This window comes from Biomphalaria glabrata, chromosome 1, assembly GCF_947242115.1.
Source record: "Biomphalaria glabrata chromosome 1, xgBioGlab47.1, whole genome shotgun sequence".
NCBI classification, from domain to species: Eukaryota; Metazoa; Mollusca; class Gastropoda; family Planorbidae; genus Biomphalaria; species Biomphalaria glabrata.
In genome coordinates this window covers 89,412,629-89,436,131 of record NC_074711.1, presented here as the reverse complement: position 1 = coordinate 89,436,131, position 23,503 = coordinate 89,412,629, and the positions used below count along the sequence as shown (strand labels likewise).

The window sequence follows — 23,503 nt, the reverse complement described above, 5'->3', positions numbered from 1 at the left end:
TCAGCCTGTCTGTCTGGTAAAAAAATTAAACACGTTTTTTCTCCCACAGCCATTATTGGAACAAGATGAAACTTTGCTTGATTATTTATTGGTGTTGACAATACATGAATCAATACAAAAATTAACTAATTATTCAATTGATTGCTGGTTATTAATTATTTTGTATAATACCAAAAAGGGAAATGAATCCTTCTGTATCCACAGATATAATTAAATATGTTGGGTTTATTCCCTTTAACTAATTGTACACGTTGTTTCTCTCACACCCATTTTCGGATCATTAAGTCGAAACTTAAAAAAATTTTTGATTGTACCTACCAAAACATTAACTAATTTAAAAATTAAAAGATTAGTCAATTAATTAATTAATTAGTTTGATATTGAAAAAAAAGGAAACGCCTTTACATTATTGAAAGATTTTGTTTTTAAAAAAGGATCTTTTATTAAATACTATACATATTTTATTATTATTGTAAATGTAATCAACAAACTGTAGAATGCCATTAAAATCGTACGTGTTAACATTAATTAAAAACAAAAACAAATTAAAATTTTTTTTTAAAATCCCTACAAAGAAATAAGAATAAGCATAAAAAAAAAATGCTAGAGGATAAAGCTCTTGACAAAGCTCGTCTGCAGCTAACAACAAAAAGTCATTTTTAGGATAAAATAAAACATTTGCGAGCTAATTACGTGAGCTTTATTCGGCAACCAGTGAATGCTCTTCAAAACCGTCACGTGATAATTAGCCAGGTAGAGCCTTGATGAATCTTGATTTGCAAAGTTAGTATCATTGGCGTCTATAAATATAACTATTGTTTGTTGTCCTGTGTCATAAAATGACATTGACCTGTTTGACATAAAATGACATTAGCCTGTATGACATAAAATGACATTGACCTGTATGACATAAATGAATTTTGTCTGTATGACATAAATGAATCTTGACTGTATGTCATAAAATTATGTAGACCTGCTTGTCATAAAATGACATTGGCCTGAATGTCAACAATAATACTGGCTTGTATGTCATAAAGTGACATTGACCTAAATGTCATAAATGACATTTACCGGTATGACATAAAATGACAATGGCATGAGTCACAGAATGCAAGCATTGATTATACACTTTCCAATAAAACACCCACAATATTTAAAAGCTAACGGTCACGTATCAGGTAGCCATATTACTATTATAGCTTTTATATAGCGCTACTTTCACGCGTATAACATGCTCAGTGCGCTTTTGGTCCAATCTCATTTGTGGACCAGTTGGGGGGGGGGGAGGGGGTATCTACTAGTTGGTTTTCCTTGCTGCCTTTAGGCGCTCAGTAAACACAACTCTGCCCAAGTCGGGTGTCGAACCTCGATCCCCCTTCTAGGTAGCCAAGCCAAGTTCCCACGCTTCCCACTAAAGGCCATACTAAAGAGATAAACACTGGACCGCCGCTAGGGGGCGTTCTTTCACCAGTACTGTATACCATCTACACAGCTGATATTCAAAGCCTATCATTCCATATTCCCATAATCAAATTTGCTGAACACACAGCCATCATTGGTCTTATAGCTGATGACGAAAGTCTGTACCATTCAACAAGTGACACTTTCTACCAATGATGTATAGACAACTTTTTTTAATTTTGAATATTAATTAAGAAAAAGTTAAAGAAGTACATGCAGTAGAGTTACATGATATGAACACTACCAAAGTGTTTACACAAAGATACATGAAATATTTTTCTGTCTTAGGAAACTAGAAAAACTTACAATTGCTAAAGCAATACGTAAACTCTTTAATACAGCCAACATCAGTAGTCATGTTACCCTCGCTATCACCAGCTGGTATGGAAATACTTCACTGGCACAAAGACTTCGACTAAATCAGTGATTCCCAAAGTAGTCTATATACCTTTCCAGGGGGCCTACGACAGTTGAAGTAGATTAAGAATTTGATTTGATTAGCTTTTCAACGCAAGTAATTCTGTTGGTTTAGCTCAGGGGTTCTCAACCTGTGGGTCGCGACCCCCTTGGGGGTCGATTGACGATTCGCTAGGGGTCGCCAAGACCATTGAAAAAATGGATTGTTTTTGTCTGTTCTTCAATTGCTGTGTGTGTGCGGTCGAGGGGGGGGGGGTGTCGCGGCTAAGTGGGGGATTGTAAAAAGGGGTCGCCGAACATAAAAGGTTGAGAACCGCTGGTACTAGCTGAACATTCTATGACCTCGACTATTTTGTTGTCGTCTGTTACCTTGACATTGCTCTTCCTCTTCCACAGCATCTATCTTAGAGAGACCTTAACCTTTAAGACCCACTTATTCTTAGCCTTGCATTAAACATAGTTCTACGTATATACATATAATCTACCTAACCGGATTTGGGGAGGAGAGGGGCTAATGCCCCCCTGGCCACCACAAGAGAGGGCAACGTTAATGTTTTTTTTTTTTAAATAACATTTTTTTCGTATTTTCACCAACAATAATTTAATTTAATTTTACGTTTTTACCATTGATAACACTTTCGTATTTGTAAAAGTGTTTTTTACATGTTTCGGATGTTCCTTCAGAATTGAAGATAATCTACATCCTAGTTCAAACCTCCCGGAGGACGACGGGGGATATCAGAAGACGGTATGAACCAGGGACCATCGAAACACGGTAATTTAGTTTTTAATAAATTGTATTTGACTTTAACAAAATATCTACTTTCTTTGTTAAATAATTTTGTTTTGTTGTCAATAAATTTGTGGAAAGATTAAATGAAAAAAAAATCTTTTATTCGGAAAAAGATTAGGGGCCTCCGCTACTTCTTTGCCCCAGGACCTCTAGACTTTCAAATCCGGCCCTGTCTAGAACTCCCCAAGACTATATAAATCACTTCCAGTCTGTAATCTGAGACTGATTTTTTTTTTCATTTTTTTATTTTCTATTTTTAAGTTTATTGCCGATGAATCGCTTCAGTAAACATTGGCACGCCCCTACGGTTGAAGATCACGTGACGCCCGTTTCCCAACACGCCCTTCCATTCATCCACTCCTGGAGGGAACCTCGACATGTATTGGCCATCATGTGTATTAGCTGCCCGGAAGTACGCCATGTTGCCCATTCCTTAACCTGCCCCGTAGATTACCCTCCCTTTTTTTTTTTTTAAATATCGATTTGGATCTCAATCAATCTTTGGCTCTGTTTTTGAGGAACAGTTAAAGAAATTTGTACGAGCATTTAAAAAAGAAATATATATGTCTAAATAAAGTTATGTAAGAAACTATTTTCCCAAATATCTCTACCTAGTCACAGGTCACGTGGATAAGGCTACTAATGTTTACATTGCTCTTTAGCATGCTAAGTTTCAATAAGGACATTGAGCATAGCATCCTATAAGTTGTAGTGGTGATTTAGAGGCCAATGCAGGCGCCATTTTACCCTCAATGGAAGAGAGGAAAGCCGCTGGCAGCAAACAGCGTCTAAAAAAGACAGCTAGAGAACTTGAAAGTTGCAAAACACACATTTGAGAACAAACGAAAAGTCTTAGCCGAAGACAGGCGCAGACAGCGAAAAGAAATTTTTTAATGACAACCACGGCAGACAACGGCTTTGTCTGAAAGGGTTGCGGGCAAAATATACAGGTCGCAGCTTGGTCTGCATTATTTTGTGAAAAGCTTAATCTTCGGACTGGAAGCCCTTGCCTTATTATTATTGTTGTGTAGTGTAACTGAGTTGTTATATTTTCTGCTTGTGTCTAGCGTGTCGGAAGGTCATATCCAGTGTGTGCCCATAGTATTTCAACAATCAGTGTATGTGTTGAATGAATCTTGTTGTATAAAGTTTAGAAACTGATCAATCTGGTTGTGATAATTTATTACAGTGTATATATCGTTGTATGAATAAGACTAAGACTGCTTTATTGATCCTTACGGAAATTGGCTGTGATTACAAGGACTCTGTTCTCATATAAAGACAACACAACATAAAAATACACATAAATACAACTGTCTGTGGCATTTTACGTCTCGAGAGACGATCTTTTCCCTTTTGCAACTTCTTGTGTGACTAAAGAGGCCAATCCTTGATACACAGCTGCGATCGCAGGATGGGCATATATAATCACCAGGCGCCGTTGCATTTTCACCCAGGGTGAACATAAATACAACAGACACAACATAAAGAGTTCATTCAGCGACTACACACAGGTATCCTGGTGCATTTCATGTTCCCTGATCAATGAGTGGCGGTGATAGAGTGGTTTATAAAGAGAGGAACTTGAAAAAATATGTGTAATCTTATAAATACATCGCAAAGTAAGGCGTATCTATGTATGTATGTATGTATGTATCTATGTATGTATGCATGTATATCTATGGATGTTTGGCCCGAATAAAAATCAAAGCCCTTCTAGGTAGCCAAGCCAAGCCAAGTTTAAGTTCACTCGGCCTCTCGACCACGCTCCCCATCGGTTCCGATGGTTTGGAAATTTCAATTTCTTAAACATATTTGATTGATTGAACCTAGAATTCAACCTAGAACCTAGAATTCAACCTAGAACCTAGAATTCAACCTAGAACCTAGAATTCAACCTAGAACCTAGAATTCAAAATAAGAAAGAAACAGCTGTTTAGGCAATAATGAGTTTTGATATATAATATAATATTACATTTAATGAATTTCACTTATTATCTTGTGTTTTTATTATTTTTTTCAGAGATGTGATCACAGCTTGGCCTTTGCATAAAAGAATTTATAAGCCGTGATAATATATTGCAATGTGTCTTTAAGGTAAAATAAAAAAAAATGGATTTCATTCTATGTGCCGATTAGTAAAGGTCGTAATAGTCTATAAATAGTTCCTTCCTTTGGGAACGTCTGCTTCCGGTCGTCTCTCATCGGTCCACATAACTGACTTCCACAAATACACACACACCTTATCACACACACACACACACACACGTCTACCTCGAAACCACCTCATCAGACTGAATGTCTAGCCTGAAACTACCTGCAAAGTGTTGATTTGTGTCCGATGCACGGCACCGCGTAAAATTCTAATACTTCTGGTCACCTTAAGTTGACCTTGGCACAGTGAGTCCTGTGACATCTGACACCAACCGCGTTCCGTGAGAGGAGATTGAATCAGTCTTCAGACAGAAGTCTAGAAAAGAAAAGAGAGAGGGGGAGTGAGAGAAATAGATAGATAGATAGATCCATAGATAGATAGAGAGATTAGATAGATAGATCCATAGATAGATAGATAGAGATTAAATAGATAGATAGATGGATGGATAGAGAGATGACATATATAGATAGATGAATGGATGTATAGAGAGATTAGATAGATGGTTAGATAGATAGATGGATAGATAGATAGATAGATATAGATTGATACTTTGCTTTGTTGAAGTTCTATTCATATATGGGGCTGGGCAGCCGATTTGGTAATATTTCATCTCTAATAGTTTACGTATCTGAAGCTATAGGTCAAATAGGTACACTGATGCTTGCATAAATAAACGTTCATTTTATTTTTCATTTATTATATGAAACATCTTACGGTCATTCTAAATCAGTCTGACTTGAAAGGGTAGATCCGCACCCCACCCTCTCCCCAAGCAACGCCACGGTGGCTCGTAATCGTCATCTCAACAGCATTTAAGTGTTGACTATTGGCTGGACCAACAGCACTTAGCAGGGACAATGGACTCACTCAGGGGGGCAAGAACAATGGGTACTCATAACGCACAAACCGATGGAGGCTCCCCGCCCCCCGGCAAGCTCTACGCTCATTCTCTTGGCCTGAATAGTTTAATGGCTCGCTGGCAGGTACACTAAACGCATTCATTGTTGAAGATTAGGTGTTTGTGATTTGTGTGTGCGCGCTCGTGTGTGTGTGCCTGTATATGTGAGCAGATATCGGTGACCCTAAAGCAAATAAGTATCAAACAATGCGCTAAAGATGTACCATTGTCTACAGGTAACATTCAGGTAACACGTTTTGTGTTTTGTTTCAAAACGTAATTTCTATTCGACAAAAACATGGTTTCAATGAGTAGGCTCGTAACAATGCAAGAAAAAGTCATATGTGCAGACTCAATGGTAAGGCACTTGATTGTCAAACCAAGAGTCTCGGATTCGATTCCCAGTAAATGCAGCATACTAAATATATAGAAATTTCATAATGCACGAGATTCAAAAAATATCACCATGGTAACCTGCTGTGGAGGCTGGAGAGACGAGAGGGCGCATGTGTCAATGTCTGGACGAGAGAAAGATGTGTGTTGTTACGATACGGGTGGGTGACTGTGAGACGCGAGGCAATGAAAGTGTCAGCAGCCTAGACATTTCTGACCGCAGTTAATATGGCTTCATTCCTTCACCTATCCCTTAGTCAGCCCAACAGTTGGCGCACCAAGCATGATCTTTCGACCGTCTTTCTCCATTCCTCTTTGTCTTTAGCCTTGGATAGAATTTCTTTGAATGACAGGCCCGTCCATTCTTTGATATTGTTAAACTCAACAGTTATTATTCGCACTGATGCGGTCCGCTACACGAGTGACTAAAAATTTCGATTGTCCCCAGACCAAAATGGTTAAGCTCTACTGTTATAATTGTTCCTGTAGGCCAGCGGTTCTCAACCTTTTAAGCTCGGCAACCCCCTTTTTACAATCTCACTCTTCGGCGACCCCCATCCACACAGCTATAGAAGAATAGACAAAAACAATCCATATTTTCGATGGTCTTAGGCGACCCCTGTCAAATCGTCAATCGACCCCTAAGGGGGTCGCGACCCACAGGTTGAGAACTCCTGCTGTAGGCAGAGGCGGCCTGGGTGTCAAAATTGGCGCTTGTAATACCATACAATCCAGCCCTCAAATTGCATGCCATATGATAGTGATGGACGATGTCCTCAATTCATACCTGTCCTCATAACATGTTACGTTTGAGCATCGAGAATTGAACTCATAAATTCGTGGGTTTACGTAACATTCTGTGTTTGAAATTTGGTAGTCTATACATTTTGGCGCGGTGGGTGAGTGGTAAAGCGCTTGGCTTCCGGTGATTCCGGATTCGAAACGAATCCTGGTGACGACTGGGATTTTTAATTTCGGGATCTTTAGGGCGCCTCCGAATCCATCCAGATCTAATGGGTACCTGACATTAGTTGGGCAAAAGTAAGGCGTTTGGTCGTTTTGTTTGCCACATGACTGCCTTGTTAACTGTGGGCAACGGAAACATCATCATCTGCCCTCTAAAAGGGGAACTTTACTTTACTATACGTAGTCTCAATGTGTACAGGCACAACCTTAACTCATTTAATTTACTGTATTATGATTCAGCTATGTTTATATTAATGTAAATTCTATATAACTTTACGATATAAAAGACTTCATGTAGTTAGCTGATTGTATTGTAAAGGATTGAAGATATGATAAAGGTGATTAAATTATGATGGAAATCTTTTAGGCTAGGATTACAGCGTAATGTCTGTAAAGAAATCTTTCAAAAAATGTTCATTCAATGGCCGGTCGTGACGTTTTATGGACACCTGGTGTAAGACAATATTAAATACAATGTTTTACTGCATTAATGGTCATACTTCCATTCCAAGCGCAGGGTCGGCCCTAAGTAATTGGAGGCCTTATGCAAAGTGATAAAAGAAAGCAAAGTACCCCTTTCACACTCTGCGATCTATGACGCAGAGGATGTTAAGGTCATCTGTTTTTGTGGCCACCTGTTAACGAGCAGGGTGTCATGAAGCCAGCACAACGACCAAATGCCTTTACTTTACTTTACCCATTAAGGGAGGCGCGGTGGCTGAGCGGTAAAGCGCATGACTTCCGAACCGGGGTCCGGGGTTCGAATCCTGGTGAAGACTGTGATGTTTAATTTCGGGATCTTCGGGCGCCTCTGAGTCCATCCAGCTCTAATGGGTACCTGACATTAGTTGGGGAAAAGTAAAGGCGGTTGGTCGTTGTGTTGGCCACATGACACCCACGTTAACCGTAGAATCAGATGACCTTTACATCATCTGCCCTATAGACCACAAGATCTGAAAGGGAAGCTTTACTTTTTATTTAGATTAGGTGGACTCAGGTGGATTCAGAAATCAATTCATAAAGCGCTGGTTGTAAGAGTGTATGTGTTTCATGTCTGAATGTTGTTCGTATTTGCATCTATATTGTTATTGTTACAGTAGTTACGCTGAGGTGGTCAATTGTAGTCAAACTGATTTTCAAAATAATGTACCAACAAAAATTATCTTATCTTAAATTCAAATCCCAGAGATTTCGAACCCAGGCTCGGAAGCCAAGCGCTTAACCACTCAGCCACAGCGCCCCCTGTGAAGTGATTAGCGTGGCCGCAAATGAAAAAGAAAAACAAAATTTGACCAAAATATACGCAATTAAAAACCTACCTGTATCTTTATCTAAATCAACAACTAAGTAAAATTCATATAGCGCCGATAGCGAACGTGAACTAACAGTAGAACTAAGACTGCTTTATTGATGGCTGCCTGGTCGTGTGGTTTGTGCGCTGGACTGTCGTTTGGATTTATCGACGGTCGAGGGTTCAAACCCTGCCCGCTCCCATCCCCCGTCGTCCTGCGGGAGGTTTGGACTAGGAAGTAAACTATCTTCAACTCTGAAGGAACATCCGAAACATGTAAAACATTTTACAAAAATTTTTTTACTTATGGAAATTCGTTGTGATTACAATGACTCTTTTTCTCATATAAAAACAACACAACAGATGAATAGATAGATAGATAGATAGATAGATAGAGAGAGAGAGAGAGAGAGAGAGAGAGAGAGAGAGAGATAGATAGAGAGATAGATAGATAGATAGATAGATAGATAGATAGATTAGATAGATAGATAAAACATAAAGATTCATGATCACCAGACTAAAATTACTTTTCGATATTTTACTAAAAGGAAGAACCAAATGGTCTTCTAACATACGTATTCTAACAAGTAGATCTAAACATTGGCGAATTAACCTTGAATCAAAGTAGACTCTTAGGATAGTAGATACAGAGCCATGGGATTCAACTATGTTTGAGACTTGATCCATGTTTTCATAAGTTTTTCTCAAAATATTTTTTTTCGATGAGTCCTGTGCGAACCCCCCACCAATCGGCGGCCCTAGGCGGCTGCCTAGTTTGTCTATGCCTACGGCCGGCTCTGCCAAGCGAAACTTTCCACATCGCCCCACCAGTCCCAATGGGTGAAGGGCAACTGTTCACATTTGCTTAAATACCCATATAGTCAGTCCACTCTTGACTGGAGGCCGTTGTGCTAGACACCTGCTACCCCGGTTATTTATGTGTTCAATGTATTCTGCTGGGTCCCTGGTCGTGCGGTTTGCGCGCTGGACTGTCGTTTGGAGTTGTCGATGGTCTCGGGTTCAAACCCTGCCCGCTCCCATCCCACGTCGTCCTGCGGGAGGTTTGGACTAGGAAGTAAACTATCTTCAACTCTGAAGGAACATCCGAAACATGTAAAACATTTTACAAACAGTTTACAAGCATTCTAGGGTCTGTAACAAAACTAAAACTAACAAGCACCACCACTTGTGAACATTTCTTTGTTATACCTGGAGGGGGTTGGGAAAGGTGGAAAAACACAACTAATTAATTACTTAATTAATTAGCTTGCTCATTTTACATTGTTCCTTCTATCGAACAAAAGCTTTATGTTTGTGTTTTGAGTAGGACAAAAAAAGTTTGTTTTAAAAAAGCTGTTGAAGTTTTGCTATATTTAGAAATTAAAAAAAAAATTGTCACAAGTTGTTTGTAAGTTTAACGGATGAATCACGTCACAAAATCGCTACCCCCCCCCCCCTTTCCCCCTTGTCACAAAGTGTCACATTTTCTCAACCCCCCTCCCCCCCACCCCTAGAGCGTGACGTCATTTACGAACGACCCCTAAGGCAATCTTTTTCGAGTCTAATAAATTTCAGATACATATGTCACGGGTTTGCAGTTCTCCAAAAAATACAAACAAAAAATTGTAGTCGATGGCACCTACTCTCTGCAACCATAATGTGAACAATAGTTAGAAGTCTTGAGGCTCTTCGGGAAACGTGCTCCTTCTTCCCTAGGGCTATTAGAAAATGGAATGGGTTGCCTGAATCAGCCAGGAAAATCATCGACTTATAAGAGTTTAAGTAACTTATAAACATGCATGACTAGATTGTCACATGGAGTTAATTATATTCTCGTTTGAAATAACGTCCGTAATTTATAAGATAAGATAAGATAAGCTTTACTGCATCACGGGGTGGGATTGAGCTAGAGGGCCTTTCTTTGGGCATTTCTGTACTAAGGTATGGCAAAATGATGAAGACGTGTCTTGTCATTCTGTCTCGTAGAGCTCTGTCTATCAAGCTGGTGGTCTTGGTTCTTCTTGTCAGCCACACAAGAACAGTCTCTCTACAGACAAGCCAACTGTAGACTCAGACATTAAGGTGAATTAATGCAATACATTCTTGACAGTGTATTAGACATCTGTCTATAAGCCAATTTTCGACTGTGTAATTTCAATCCTAAATATATGTGTGTGTTTCTTTTTTCTATATTATTTTAGAGTTGTGTGCGTGCGCAAGTGTATTCAAAAAGTTTTATACCACAATTTTCACATATTTTCAAAAATATTTATTGTGCCATTCACCCGATAACTCATTGCATAATATAAAATAATTATATATACCTAATTAGCTTTCTTACTTAATGATACTGATAGGGGCACTACAATTTCGCAGGTCCCTCAACTCGTTTATTCCATCGCTGCAAGAATGTTTTAAGATATCATGGAGTTTGCGCTTTTATTAAGATTATACCACAAGTGGGTCAACAAAGTGATAGAAACACACCTGCAAGAGCGCCCTCAAGGAATGCAAATCAAAACCTATGACTGGGAAATGATAGCCCATGATTCGCTGAGCAGTTTGTTTTACGTTTCAGGCTTTAAGCTCCAAGAGTTTAGCCTCCAACAACAATGCAATTTACTCTACTTAAAGCAAACGCACACAAAAAGATCACAAAGTTCCTATTTACCTTTCTCTTAATCTTCGGAATCGTGAAACTACCATTCATTCATTCATTCATTCATTCATTCATTCATTCATTCATACATTCATTCATTCATTCATTCATTCATTCATTCATTCTCACTTTCCTTGAATGTGAAGGCACACATCTTGTTCCATATGCTAGGATAACTTTGTGCAAATAGTTCTTCTTCTCTAGTCCTATTAGAGCATGGAAATGAATTGCTTGAATCAGCCAAGAAAACCAATGACTTAGCATAGTTAAAGCCATTGATTAACATGCTTGACTAGGTTGACCTAGGGACACGCGTAGGATGTAATCATCTTCTTTGTTTGAAGTAACGTCTGTATTTTATAAGATAAGATGTAATCGCCTTTTCAAGATCAGCCCTTACAGCAGCGGTTCTCAACCTTTTATGCTCGGCGACCCCTTTTTACAATCCCCCACTTAGCCGCGACCCCCCCTCCCCCGCAACACACAGCAATTGAAGAATAGACAATAACAATCCATTTTTTTTCAATGGTCTTTGGCGACCCCTGGCATATTGTCAATCGACCCCCAAGGGGGTCGCGACCCACAGGTTGAGAACCCCTGCCTTACAGCCTTCTTCAAGCTGATAGGAAAAGGAGCTTTTACCCATCTTCGTCCAATGAGCAATTACAGTAGAATGTTACTGATACGTTTTACTTGGTCACGCTATGGTGATTATAATGTGGATTGGTCTGTAGTTGGTGTTGCCAGTGATAAGCCTTGGGATTCGATTAGGGCAGTGTGAACTGAACGGACCAGTGCCGCGGCGGACAGGAAGAGACAGAGAACAAGATTTAGTGTAAAGCTTACGTTTCGTCATGCCTGACACTTAGGGTTACTAAAATTCTAAATTGTTTCCTCCTTGCATAATGTACAAAAGGATGCTACATAATAAGAGTTGCGTTGCGGTTGATGAGTTCAAAGGTATACATTCACACATGTTCACAGATATTGTATATCAGGCGTAGGTCTAAATGTATCGCAGTGTATTCCTTAGCGACAATCACCTAGCTATTACACGACAATGGTCTAGATTATCTTCACTGTCGCCTAGCTACCTAGTACAGGTGAAATGTAGCGTTAATCGTTACGGTCATTTTGTGAATGACACTACGAATAAACATTTAGCATAAGTCAACAAAGCTCTTGTCACTTTAAAAAATGTACCCAAGTAGATGTAGAACCTTAGTCAAGCAGTAAAAATATCCAATAGTAGCTTATGGAATTGACGAAATTTAAGATGATTGAGTACATAATGGCAGCTTATCTTATCTTAACTTATCTTATCTTATATAATACAGACGTTACTTCAAAAAAAAAGAAGATGATTACGTCCTACGCGTCATGCATTTAGTCATGCATATTAACCAATGACTTAAATTCTGCCAAGTCACTGGTTTTCCTGGCTAGCTCAGGCAACCCATTCCATGCTCTAATAGCACTAGGGAAGAAGGAGTATTTGTACAAATTTGTCCTAGCATATGGGACGAGGAATGTGCCTTTATCTTTGTGTCTTTCTGAGTCTTTTATTAAATTTTGTTTTTGTATTTGAAGATTATGGTTCAGTGTTTTATGTATAGTTGCTATTTTACTTTTGAGTCTTCTGTCCTGAAGGCTTTCTAAATTTAGTGGTTTTACTAAAGGTGTTACTCTAGACTAGTCAAATGTGAATATTTGTTTGTTACGATTGTTCCGATTTGTCTGGATAGCTAGGTCTCCAAATAACAAGGTGTGAAATGTATGTGCATAGTGATCGTTTATTTAGAGTAGGAATTATACCATGAGCTGATATATATATATAACTAGGTGCGAACTGAGTGTCAAAATCGGCCTTGACATTACACTGCGATCCAGCCCATAAATTGCGAGTCAAACAAAAATCAAACTAACAACTACAACAACAAAAACACTCATTAATAATTTCAAAATGAATAGTTTATTATTGTCCAAGTACAGATGCGGACAGGCTGTACTGGCCTCGAGCAAAGACTAGGTGGGCCTGCACCCAAAGGGCCTGCTTGGCCGCGGCGGAAAATTATATAGTGTTTTCTTGTAAAAGAGGCCACTGAATTTCGTGATTGGCGGTCGCCTAACATTTGATCAAAGAACGTTAAGAACGAACATGGTAATACGAACATATTTTCCATTATCTTATCTTATAAATTACAGACATAACGCTAAAAGAGAAGATAACTACGCCCTACTTAAATCCATGTGTCAATCTAGGCCAGTGGTTCTAAACCTGTTGGTCGCGAACCCTTAGGGGTCGATTGACGATTTGCCAGGGGTCGCCTAAGACCATCGAAACTATGGATTGTATTTTTCTATTCTTCTATTGCTGTATGTGTGTGTGTGGGAGGGGGTCGCGGCAGAGTGGAGGATTATAAAAAGGGGTCGCCGAGCTTAAAAGGTTGAGAACCGCTGATCTAGTCTATCTCTTATGCTAGGCCTTTTAAAGTCTTGAAGTGACTAAAGATCACATCATAGGAATGAGATGAATGCCTGGGCAGTAGCTATAGGCGAAAATGGTGTCACCCACACAAAATATCCCCTCTCTCCATTCAGCTGATATATCCAACGGAACGCTAAGTGACCATACAGTTGGACTCGTTATCAGAGGCTATTTGACACCCATGCTATTGGAAGCGTTTTATAGGCCGTTGATTGCTTATATCTATTATCACTTCTGCCATAATAATCTAGTCAATCAATGATTTTCCTGGCTGATTCAGACAACCCATTCTATGCTCGGACGGCACTAGTGAAAAAGAACCACTCGTACGGATTAATATTTGCATAAAAATAATAAATGTAATGTGCCTTTATCTATCTTTGTGTCTCTCTCAGTATTTTATTAGGTTTTCCATTCGTAAATTATGCTTTAGTGTTTCCCATATTAATTGAATAGCCTACCAGCATGGGCGCCCGCAGGATTTTTTGCAGGGGGGGGGGTGCAAGATGCCACCCATGGCTCAAAGTCTTATCTTTAACTTATAATAATAACTTATAATTATAATACTAAAGAAAAGAACTGCCCTCTATTCTGGCCCTCATACCTTATCGAAATTAAATGCACAGTAAATAGGTCTACCTCTTTATCATGAAACAAAAAAAAATACGAAACTAAACACGTGAACACAGTATTCACTGTACAACATTGTTAACTTGATCCGTCAGGCCCGTGCCTCCCTACGTTCGATCAAACAAAAACTGCAAATGTTGACTGTGGTTGCCGAAACTGTCAATAACTTTATTGGACAAGCGGGCGGTGAACACTTATCGCGCAGTTCTGATACTCTTCTTTGCATTGCAGCACTTGCATCGCTTTAGGATGAAGACAAAATATTATAAAAAAAAATAATTGTGGCACTTTACGTCTCGAGACGATTTTTTTCCCTTTGCAACTTCTTGTGTGAGTAAAGAGGCCAATCCTTTGGACTTTCACCCTTCTTTCTACTACTATTGTGAATGGCATCTGCAAATCCAGGACCCTTCCTTTAAGCTCGCTCTTCAAGTCGATCTATCCAGGCCCACTTTTTCCCCAGCTGTTAGTGCCGATTTAAAGAGCTTTATGTCGCGTTTGCATACATCAGTATACCTTAGCAGCGGACGACAAGCGGATCTCTTGCCTTCTGTTAAATCACCATACAGAATATCTAGTGAAAGTCGACCTTGTGACATTCATAATAACTTATAGCTGTGTGCAAATATAAACAAATCGTCACGACTAACATGCTATAGAATATGTGACATCCTTTTATAGAGCAAAGAATTGCAAGCCTAGAATAAATCGTACACGGTCGGACATGAACTACAGATTTGCTTATTCCAGTTACAATAATAGCATATCTTTACAACAGTACTTCAATGGAAGCACTACTTGTTAAGTTACTACACTTTATAATATTCCAATGATAGGCATTTAGATTTAGATTTAGAAGACGATGCGCAAAATTTTCCTGAACATTAATTTGTTAAATTCTTGAATCGATAATACATGGGCACCCGCAGGGAGGAATACATGGTGGTGAACTTGGATTCTGATTAAAACTACATCTACATCGCGAACCCTCTTGGGGGTCGATTGACTATTTGCCAGGGGGTCGCCTAAGACCATCGAAAATATGGATTGTTATTGTCTATTCTTCTATTGCTGTATGTGTATTTGTGGGAGGGGGTCGCGTCAGAGTGAGTGATTGTAAAAAGGGTCGCCAAGCTTAAAAGGTTGAGAACCGCTTCTCTACTTATTTCTACTTGTACATTAACCGGTGGAAGCACTACTTGTTCAGTTGCTACTTAGAAGTTAATTGATTTGATGTTGCGAAAAAAATGGCTAGAATTGGGCTACTCAGAATTCACTGCACCCCCTTGCACCCCCTCTGCGGGCGCCCATGCCTAACAGTCTATCTTCAATTAAAAATACAGTACGGTACGGAATGTTATGCCCTGGTACCGCAGTGCAGAGTACAATTTGTGAATTGTATTGTACAATTACCAATGCATGTTGTTTTTTTTTTTACCGTCGATGCGTGAACGAATGTTCATTATATGTGTGATACAGATTGCATGGCAATGCTAGGGTTAATTTTGATTCACAGTCCGCCTCTGTCCAAATATGGTCACACCAACAGGAAATTTAACTAACCTACAAAATAGGGGCCTTATTTTAAAATTTATTATCTTTAAAATTAAATGAAAACGAGTTCAAAGCTCAACCGGCAAAGGGTTAAACGGTTATAGTCTACAGCAGGACAAATATGTTACACAAATATTTTACTGATAAGTTTGTAAAAGATATATTTATAAGGTAGCGCGAGGACCAATCGCAAAGCTTTTTGGAATCATTTTATAGAAGAATATAGTAAAAATATTTAGCAGTCCGTTTGACGTTGGCCACTAACCCTCTTGGGCGCAATCACTAGGCATTTCTGTAAATTTTCCAAACGGCCAGTTCGTTCATTGTTACTATTGTCATTTTCTCCACAAGAGATACTTAGGATTACCCTTTACACCAGGGGTTCTCAGCCTGTGGATCCGCGACCCCCTAGGGGGTCGATTGACGATTTGCCAGGGGTCGCCAAAGACCATCGAAAAAGTTTATTGTTTTTGTCTATTCTTCTATTGCTGTGTGTGTGTGTGCAGTGGAGGGGGAGGGGTCGCGGCAGAGTGAAGGATTGTAAAAAGGGGTCGCCGAGCTTAAAAGGTTGAGAACCGCTGCTTTACACACTCCATTAATGTATTGATGTCTTTATCTAGATCTAGAACAGATCAATTTTACGTGATAAGACAACAGATTTTAAAACGACTTTCTACTTTTCATACGCAAACAATAAATCCGCGACATTTATTGAATTTCGAAGCACCATTAAGAAATAAAAGGAGGCGGGGTGGCTGAGCGGTAGAGCGCTTGGGTTCCGAACCGGGGACCGGAAGACTAGGATTTTTAATTTCGGGATCTTCGGGCGCCTCCGAGTCCACCCAGCTCTAATGGGTACCTGACATTAGTTGGACAAAAGTTAAGGCGGTTGGTCGTTGTGCTGGCCACATGACACCCTTGTTAACCGTAGGCCACAGAAACAGATGATCTTTACATCATCTGCCCTATAGATCACAAGGTCTGAAAGGGGAATTTTTTTTTATTTAATAAAGAAATTAAAAGGAATTAAATTTGAAACTCGAGGATTGATGATGATTTATTGAAAGTTACTAATAATTAAATAGAATAACACAATCTTCTACAACAGCGGTTCTCAACCTTTTATGCTCGCTGACCCCTTTTTACAATGGTCTTAGGTGACCCCTGGCTAATCGTCAATCGACCCCCAAGGGGGGTCGCGACACACAGGTTGAGAACCCCTGTTCTACAAGATATTACAACGTCTTCATGGTTCGCAAAGACCTTCCTTCAGGGAACAGTATCAAGAAAAAGAAGAAGAGAAAGACAGAGCGATGGGAAGAATAAAAAAATGGACGGGTCTGTCATTGAAAGAGATTCTATCCAAACCAAAAGACAAAGAGGAATGTAGAAGGACTGTCGACAAATCAGGTGTGGTGCCCCAACGGTGCAACAGACTACGAGATAGGTGAAGGTGATGAAGGTACATCTCTATTGCTGTAACAGCCCAAGAGTTGATGACAGTAGAACATACAAACATTATTGAATAATATGAAATTTATTTTATTTTAAAGTGGCTAACACGTCTGCCTACCATCATGGAGGCTCGAAGTTTAGAATCCAGCTATTTTAAATACAAAAATTAAATTGGTGTCAGCCAAAGAGCGGAACTGATGCGGAACGAATCATCAAAAAAAAATTTAAAAAAATTTCCCGAGTAACATTTAGTGCAAAAAAAAAAGGGGTGGGGGGTGGGGGTGATTGTCATCTTTTTTTTTAAGAAATTGGAAATTGTCTTTCCTAAAGGATTAGAAAATTAGCCATTAGCTTATGACTTGATCAGAAGAAACAAATAGATCTGAAGAAACAAATAGATCTGAAGAAACAAATAGATCTGAAGAAACAAATAGATCTAGAGAAACAAATAGATCTGAAGAAACAAATAGATCTGAAGAAACAAATAGATCTGAAGAAACAGATAGATCTGAAGAACCAAATAGATCTGAAGAAACAAATAGATCTGAAAAAACAAATAGATCTGAAGAAACAAATAGATCTGAAGAAACAAATAGATCTGAAAAAACAATTAGATCTGAAAAAACAATTAGATCTGAAGAAACATCTGAAAAACATCCGAAACGGGAAAAAACAGCAAAACAAACACAAATGTAGTGAAACAATAATAATGTTTCGACAGAATATTTCTATTTCTCTCAAAAAGCAATGTGTCGTCCTCATCAGTCGCTTCTATATTTCATGGTTATGTCATGTTTATCTCATGTTTATGCCATGTTTACTTAATATTCATGTGATGTTTATGTCATAATCATGTCATGTTTATGCTATTTTTATTTCATGTTTATGTCATGTTTATGCCATGTTTATGCCATGTTTATCTCATGTTTGTCATGTTAATAGCCATGACATAAAATTTTTTATGCCGCGTTTATGTCATGTTTATGTTATAGAATAATTTCAGCTCTACTTTCCTAAATGCCTTTGTAGACTATATTTCGATATACAGTCATAAGCTTACAGCGATGCCTTACAAAAAAATATTTGAATGGGAAACTCACCTTAACGACTAGAATTAAGCTCAGTAAACAGACTCTTACGAAGAGATTTCATTTCTTATGGTCTCTGACGGTCCAGAAACACAGTGAGTACTGCAGGCCTGTAGAAGCACGCGAGAGTGACGCTCGTGAGCGGTTGTGGCGACTCTCGGCCAACGTTCCGAAACTTTGTGGCCCGCCCACGTTATGGCGGAGTGATATTTTAAGCTGAATAGCTGGTCTGTCGATGAAATATGGCAAATCTATCTACACTCTAAATCAATGTTTACCAACGCAGGGGCCGCAGAGAGGGTCTCACTGTGTACGCGGTGTGTAGCCGCCAAATCTTTTTTTTTTTCCTAAAAATAAATTTGCATTAAACACACTTCACTTAATTGTAAGACTTAATTTGCTACACTTTACTTTCATATTTTCGAATATACGTAGTGAGTTACACCTTTTTTTCAACAAAGATATTTGTTACATATCAACATTTGTATGAAACATATTTTGGGAAAGACTGTCATATTCATAGCTCTTCTATAATCTTCAGTTTTAAAGACATTGCCTTATAGTCAAATTAAAGTATATGTTAGGCATTAAAAAAATATGTAATTTGAAAATATTGTTAGAATTACATTACTTTATAATGGGATTTCATACATATATTTGTTTTCTTAGACTCTCAAACATAATTTTAAGATGAATACTATTTTAAAATATCAAAAAAAAAAAAAAAAAAAAAAAAAAAAGATATTAAAAAATAAAATGATACATAACTTTAACTTGATTTTATTTCCGAATACAGGAATCTTGTTTGGGCTACCTGGCTCAAATATCTACATAATAATAAGGTGTTTGATCCTAATCACTTGGAATTAACATTTAGAAAAATAATGGACATTAGGGTAGAGAATTATCTAGTTTGATTTTCATATACCTGTATAATGCTCATGTAGTTTTTCAGAAATAGGGTGTTGGGGGTCGGGGATGTCTGATATTGTGTTGATTGTTCTGGAGTAGAGTATACTTGTATCATTTTTCTGTCTTTAGGGGGTTCATTGGTTAGGTAGTATGTCTTTGATATTAAATAATATTTCTATTACTGTTGTTATATTTTTAGGTTAATCACTTTTCAATTGTTTATGATTTAATACTTGTGAATTATGGTAACTTACAAATAAAAACATATTAAAAAAAAAATAAATTAAAAAAAAGCCCACAAAAGAGGCAAGATGGCCCATAAAAGAGGCATATAAAGCCCAAAAAAGAGGCAAAGAAAAGAGGCATAAAGCCCAAGGATTCCTATGATGATAAAGCTAAAACTGAATAGCGCAAATTCTGAGGTTTCCTTTCAAAAAAAAAAATGTAAAAAAAAAAAATAAAAAATAAAAAATAAAGGTAGCACAGAAAAAAAAAAAAAATCGTCCTCCCGCATGACGACAGGGGATGGCAGCGGTAACGGACCGACGATACCACAGAACATCATTCCCGAGTGCATACCACACGACAAGGCAACCAACATGTATTCTAAGCCAGGAAGACGGACTATCTGCACCTAAATAAGCTTGATGCTGGTAAAGATGACATGAAGCGCGATGAAAGCTTGAGCATTGTTTATGGTTGCAACGATGTCACCCACACAGCAATTCCTCCTTCGCCACACAGCTGATGTGACCAAAGGAACGGAATGTCCGATACAGTTTGGGATCAGTAGCGCCGCAGGCTCCGCCAGTCTGTAGCACAGTGTGCCACAATCTACCTAAGGGTCAACAGGCCCTGATTTTTTTTTTTTTTTAGAGTTGTCTGCCGAAGGCTTTCCCGTGTTTGGGTATAGCCGCAAGGCAATGGCTTCGCAAGGTTGCTAACGCCGGAAGTGGTAAAGGCTTTACGCACTTTATTACATATAAAATGGTTCCAGATCAACTACTGGCCTTTACGTGTGGTTAAGATAAGGAGCCCTGCGAAACCGTTATCACCCACAGGAGAAGGGGCAATGGCTAGCAACCAGTAAGCTCATGCATGAGCCTTGGTTGGCAAATCATCTTGGAGAAGGAAAACCCTGAATCCAAACCTCCGCTGGTAAAGATATAGTGAAACTTATTTGATCGATAGGTAATAGTAGCACAGCTTGTAGTCTTAGTGTTGAGCTTCCTTCTTTGTACCACAGTGGTCTCTAGAAAAACAATGTCTGGATCGTGACAAGGCTGACGGGGCTCTCTGACACCCCCTGATGTCTTCTCTAATGAACGTTTCCGGCCGGGCGCCACTGTGAGGCTGAGAAGCGCTACCCGGATAATTGCACTCCAGACTAGGACTTGATGAGTGCAAAGTGTTCCACTGTAGTTCAACCGTAAAGTGCCTTGTTTTGTCAAGATCTACACCGCTGCATCAAGAAAACAAAATACGAAGCCAAGAGTTCTTTACATGGAAAAAATTGTAGAGTCAGAGCCAGTGAATACTTCACCACCGAGGCAAAACCCCCCAGATAGGGTGTACATTTGTCTAAAGTAATCGACTTACACCACGCAGGTAAGGAGTTAAGTCAAGTGCGACCCTCATCAAGACTAACCGTCATAGAAAGCCTCAACACCGACCTGCGGCTTCGCAACCAGTAGGACATTTTAGACCAATAGCTTGTTGCCACGTCACGATGTCACAGGTCTTCTCTAACGATTGGTTTTGGTCTCATCCAGTGTCTCAGTGTCCCAGTTTTTTGTTTTTTTTTTAGAATTACATGTATCTTATCTTATCTTATCTTATCTTATATAATACAGACGTTACTTCAAAAATGAAGATGATTACGTCCCACGCGTCATGCATTTAGTCATGCATTTGTATTTGTATTTGTACTTGTGGTCGTATAAATACATTTTTCTTTTTCCGAGTTGAGCTGAGCTATGCTTGAGTGCCCAACGGTTAAACGGTTACTGGTTCAATTGAACAATACATTTACGTTCGCAATATATATGTTGGCATTTTTCCAAATAAAAGCATCTGTTTTGATCCCACACAGAGTGCCGACACTTCTTTTAAGTAGTTTACAATTTGGCTGTCCTATTTTCAAGGATATCAAGAGAAAGGCCGGTCCATTAAATAAGTTATGGCTTTTATATAGCGCTACTTTCATGCTTATAGTTCAGAACGCTATGGTCCAATCTCATTTGTGGACCAGTGGGGGGGAGGGGGTATCTAGGAGTTGGTTTTCAGTGCTGCCTTTAGGCGCTCAGTAAACACAACTCTGCTCGAGTCGGGTGTCGAACCTCGAGCCCCCTTCATAGGTAACCAAGCCAAGTTAAAGCGTATTTAGCCTCTCGACCACGCCTCCCACATTAGTATATGTTATTCAGCCAGCTTTTCTTTGGACGACCTTTTCTTTGGATGACCTTTTCTTTGGACGACCTTTTCTTTGGACGACCTTTTCTTTGGAAGACCTTTTCTTTGTGCTCCTCAACTGTACCTTGAATAATGACTTTTAGATAGTGAGTCTTGTCTTACAATAGGACCGAACCAGCTCAGCTTTCTTCTCTTCACAGTACTGAGGAGTTCTTCCTTCTTGCCAGCCAGACTGTTGACTTGTAAAAGTACAAACACATTTGTCTTCTTTTCCAGGTATCTGGTACCCAGCATGTTTCTATAGCATTTACTCTCAAAAGCTTGGCCTCTTTCACTCTCAGTGTTCAGTGTCCGGCCTCTCTCTTGATATCATGTGGAGGGACTTACTCCAACTGTCAAAGCACCCCTTTGACGAAAGTCAAAGGACAGATGAGATGAGAGAGATGTCCTATTTTTCATTCCAGCTTTGACTACTGCCGTAATGGATGGCTGCCTGGTCGTGCGGTTTGCGCGCTGGACTGTCGTTCGGATTTATCGACGGTAGAGGGTTCAAACCCTGCCCGCTCCCATCCCCGTCGTCCTGAGGGAGGTTTGGACTAGGAAGTAAACTATCTTCAACTCTGAAGGAACATCCGAAACATGTAAAACATTTTACAAACAACAAACAACATTTTATTGTTGTTTCACTTAATGTGAATTTAAATACAAGAGACTAGTTAATTAAATCAAAACATACATTTCTTTCGAATAATTTTTGTGAGACTTTTATTCTTCTTGACAGTCATCGAATAGTCCTTGTCTGTAATCGAATACACAAACTCTCAATCAGCTAACGATTACTTCTTGCTTCTCTGGACACCGTCTGCAAGGGGCCGAAGTGGAGGGGGCTGGGGGAGGGGTCTCGAGTCACGTGGCCTCCCGTTAAAAGCGGGTGTTTCCGGTGTCTTGGAGAACGGCGGTATTAATTGCCTTTCAATAGAACGCTATTGATCAACATCCCGGCCGGCCCGGCAGTAAGGTTGACCGTACCCGTCAGGACGCGAAGCTCTTTTTTTTTTTTTTAGAGGGAGGAGGGGGTGTGTGCAGTGTTGGCCGTAAAGGCATCCTCATCACTCCACACATCTTCCCATCATCCCCCCACGCTACTCTTCCCATACCCACACACCAAAACACACACACACACACTGTCACACAACAAACTTGCATTAGTTTTTATTTAAACATTGCATTTGTCTTAGGGAGAGAAAAAAAAAAAACTTCCATTTTCAAAAGCGATTTTTTTTCTTTATTTTTAGACATCTCGATTGAGGACTGAACTAGTGACGTAGTTAAGGGGATGGATCTATTTTTTCCCACGCTGCTGATGGTAGTTACATCAATATATTCAATGAATACAATACAACCCCATTATACTACACATGACTAGACCTGTTTTATCAATTTCATATTTTTCTATGTCTCTCCAGTTACTCTCTTCTTGTTGCGATACAGTACAATAAAAAAAAAAGTGAACAAAATAGACTGTAGTACATGCAGAGGCATCCAGCTGTTCTTGTAGTTGAAATTTATTGTGTCAAGTTAAACACATTTACATATAATCGATATCAATCTTATTTTTACAAAGCTTATATCATCTCAACACCCCTTTGAAACCGTAAACCATATCCTCTTTGAATGCCCCTCCCTAATCCACCTTAGGCAGACCCTACTTCCACTAAAGCCCAACATAGCCAACACCCTGTACGGCAGTGCTGAACAACTGAAGAAAACAGCACACTTTTTTTTCCTTGGCACTGTCTGCAAAAGAGCTCACAGCTCAGCAGCAATAAAGCTGGCTAGAAGAAGAAGAATATCAACTCTACATAAAAGAATGGACGGTCCTGCCTTTAAAAGAGGTTCTATCCAAGGCAAAAGACTGAGAGGAATGGAGA

General features: G+C 39.2%; 1 protein-coding gene across 2 annotated transcripts in view; it reads right to left on the bottom strand.

The window, feature by feature from the left end:
• The window catches only part of LOC106065771 (synaptic vesicular amine transporter-like), a 69,579-nt gene extending 51,157 nt beyond the window's left edge, over positions 1-18,422 (bottom strand). The window contains exons 1-2 of one of the 2 annotated variants that reach the window (XM_056018456.1): positions 18,261-18,422; positions 4,989-5,141 (exon numbers count right to left, since the gene is read on the bottom strand). The gene's annotated coding sequence lies outside the window, so the exon portion shown is untranslated. The remainder of the gene's footprint in view (positions 1-4,988; positions 5,142-18,260) is intronic. The other variant, XM_056018455.1, reaches the window with a different exon arrangement.
• Positions 18,423-23,503: the final 5,081 nt, after the last annotated feature.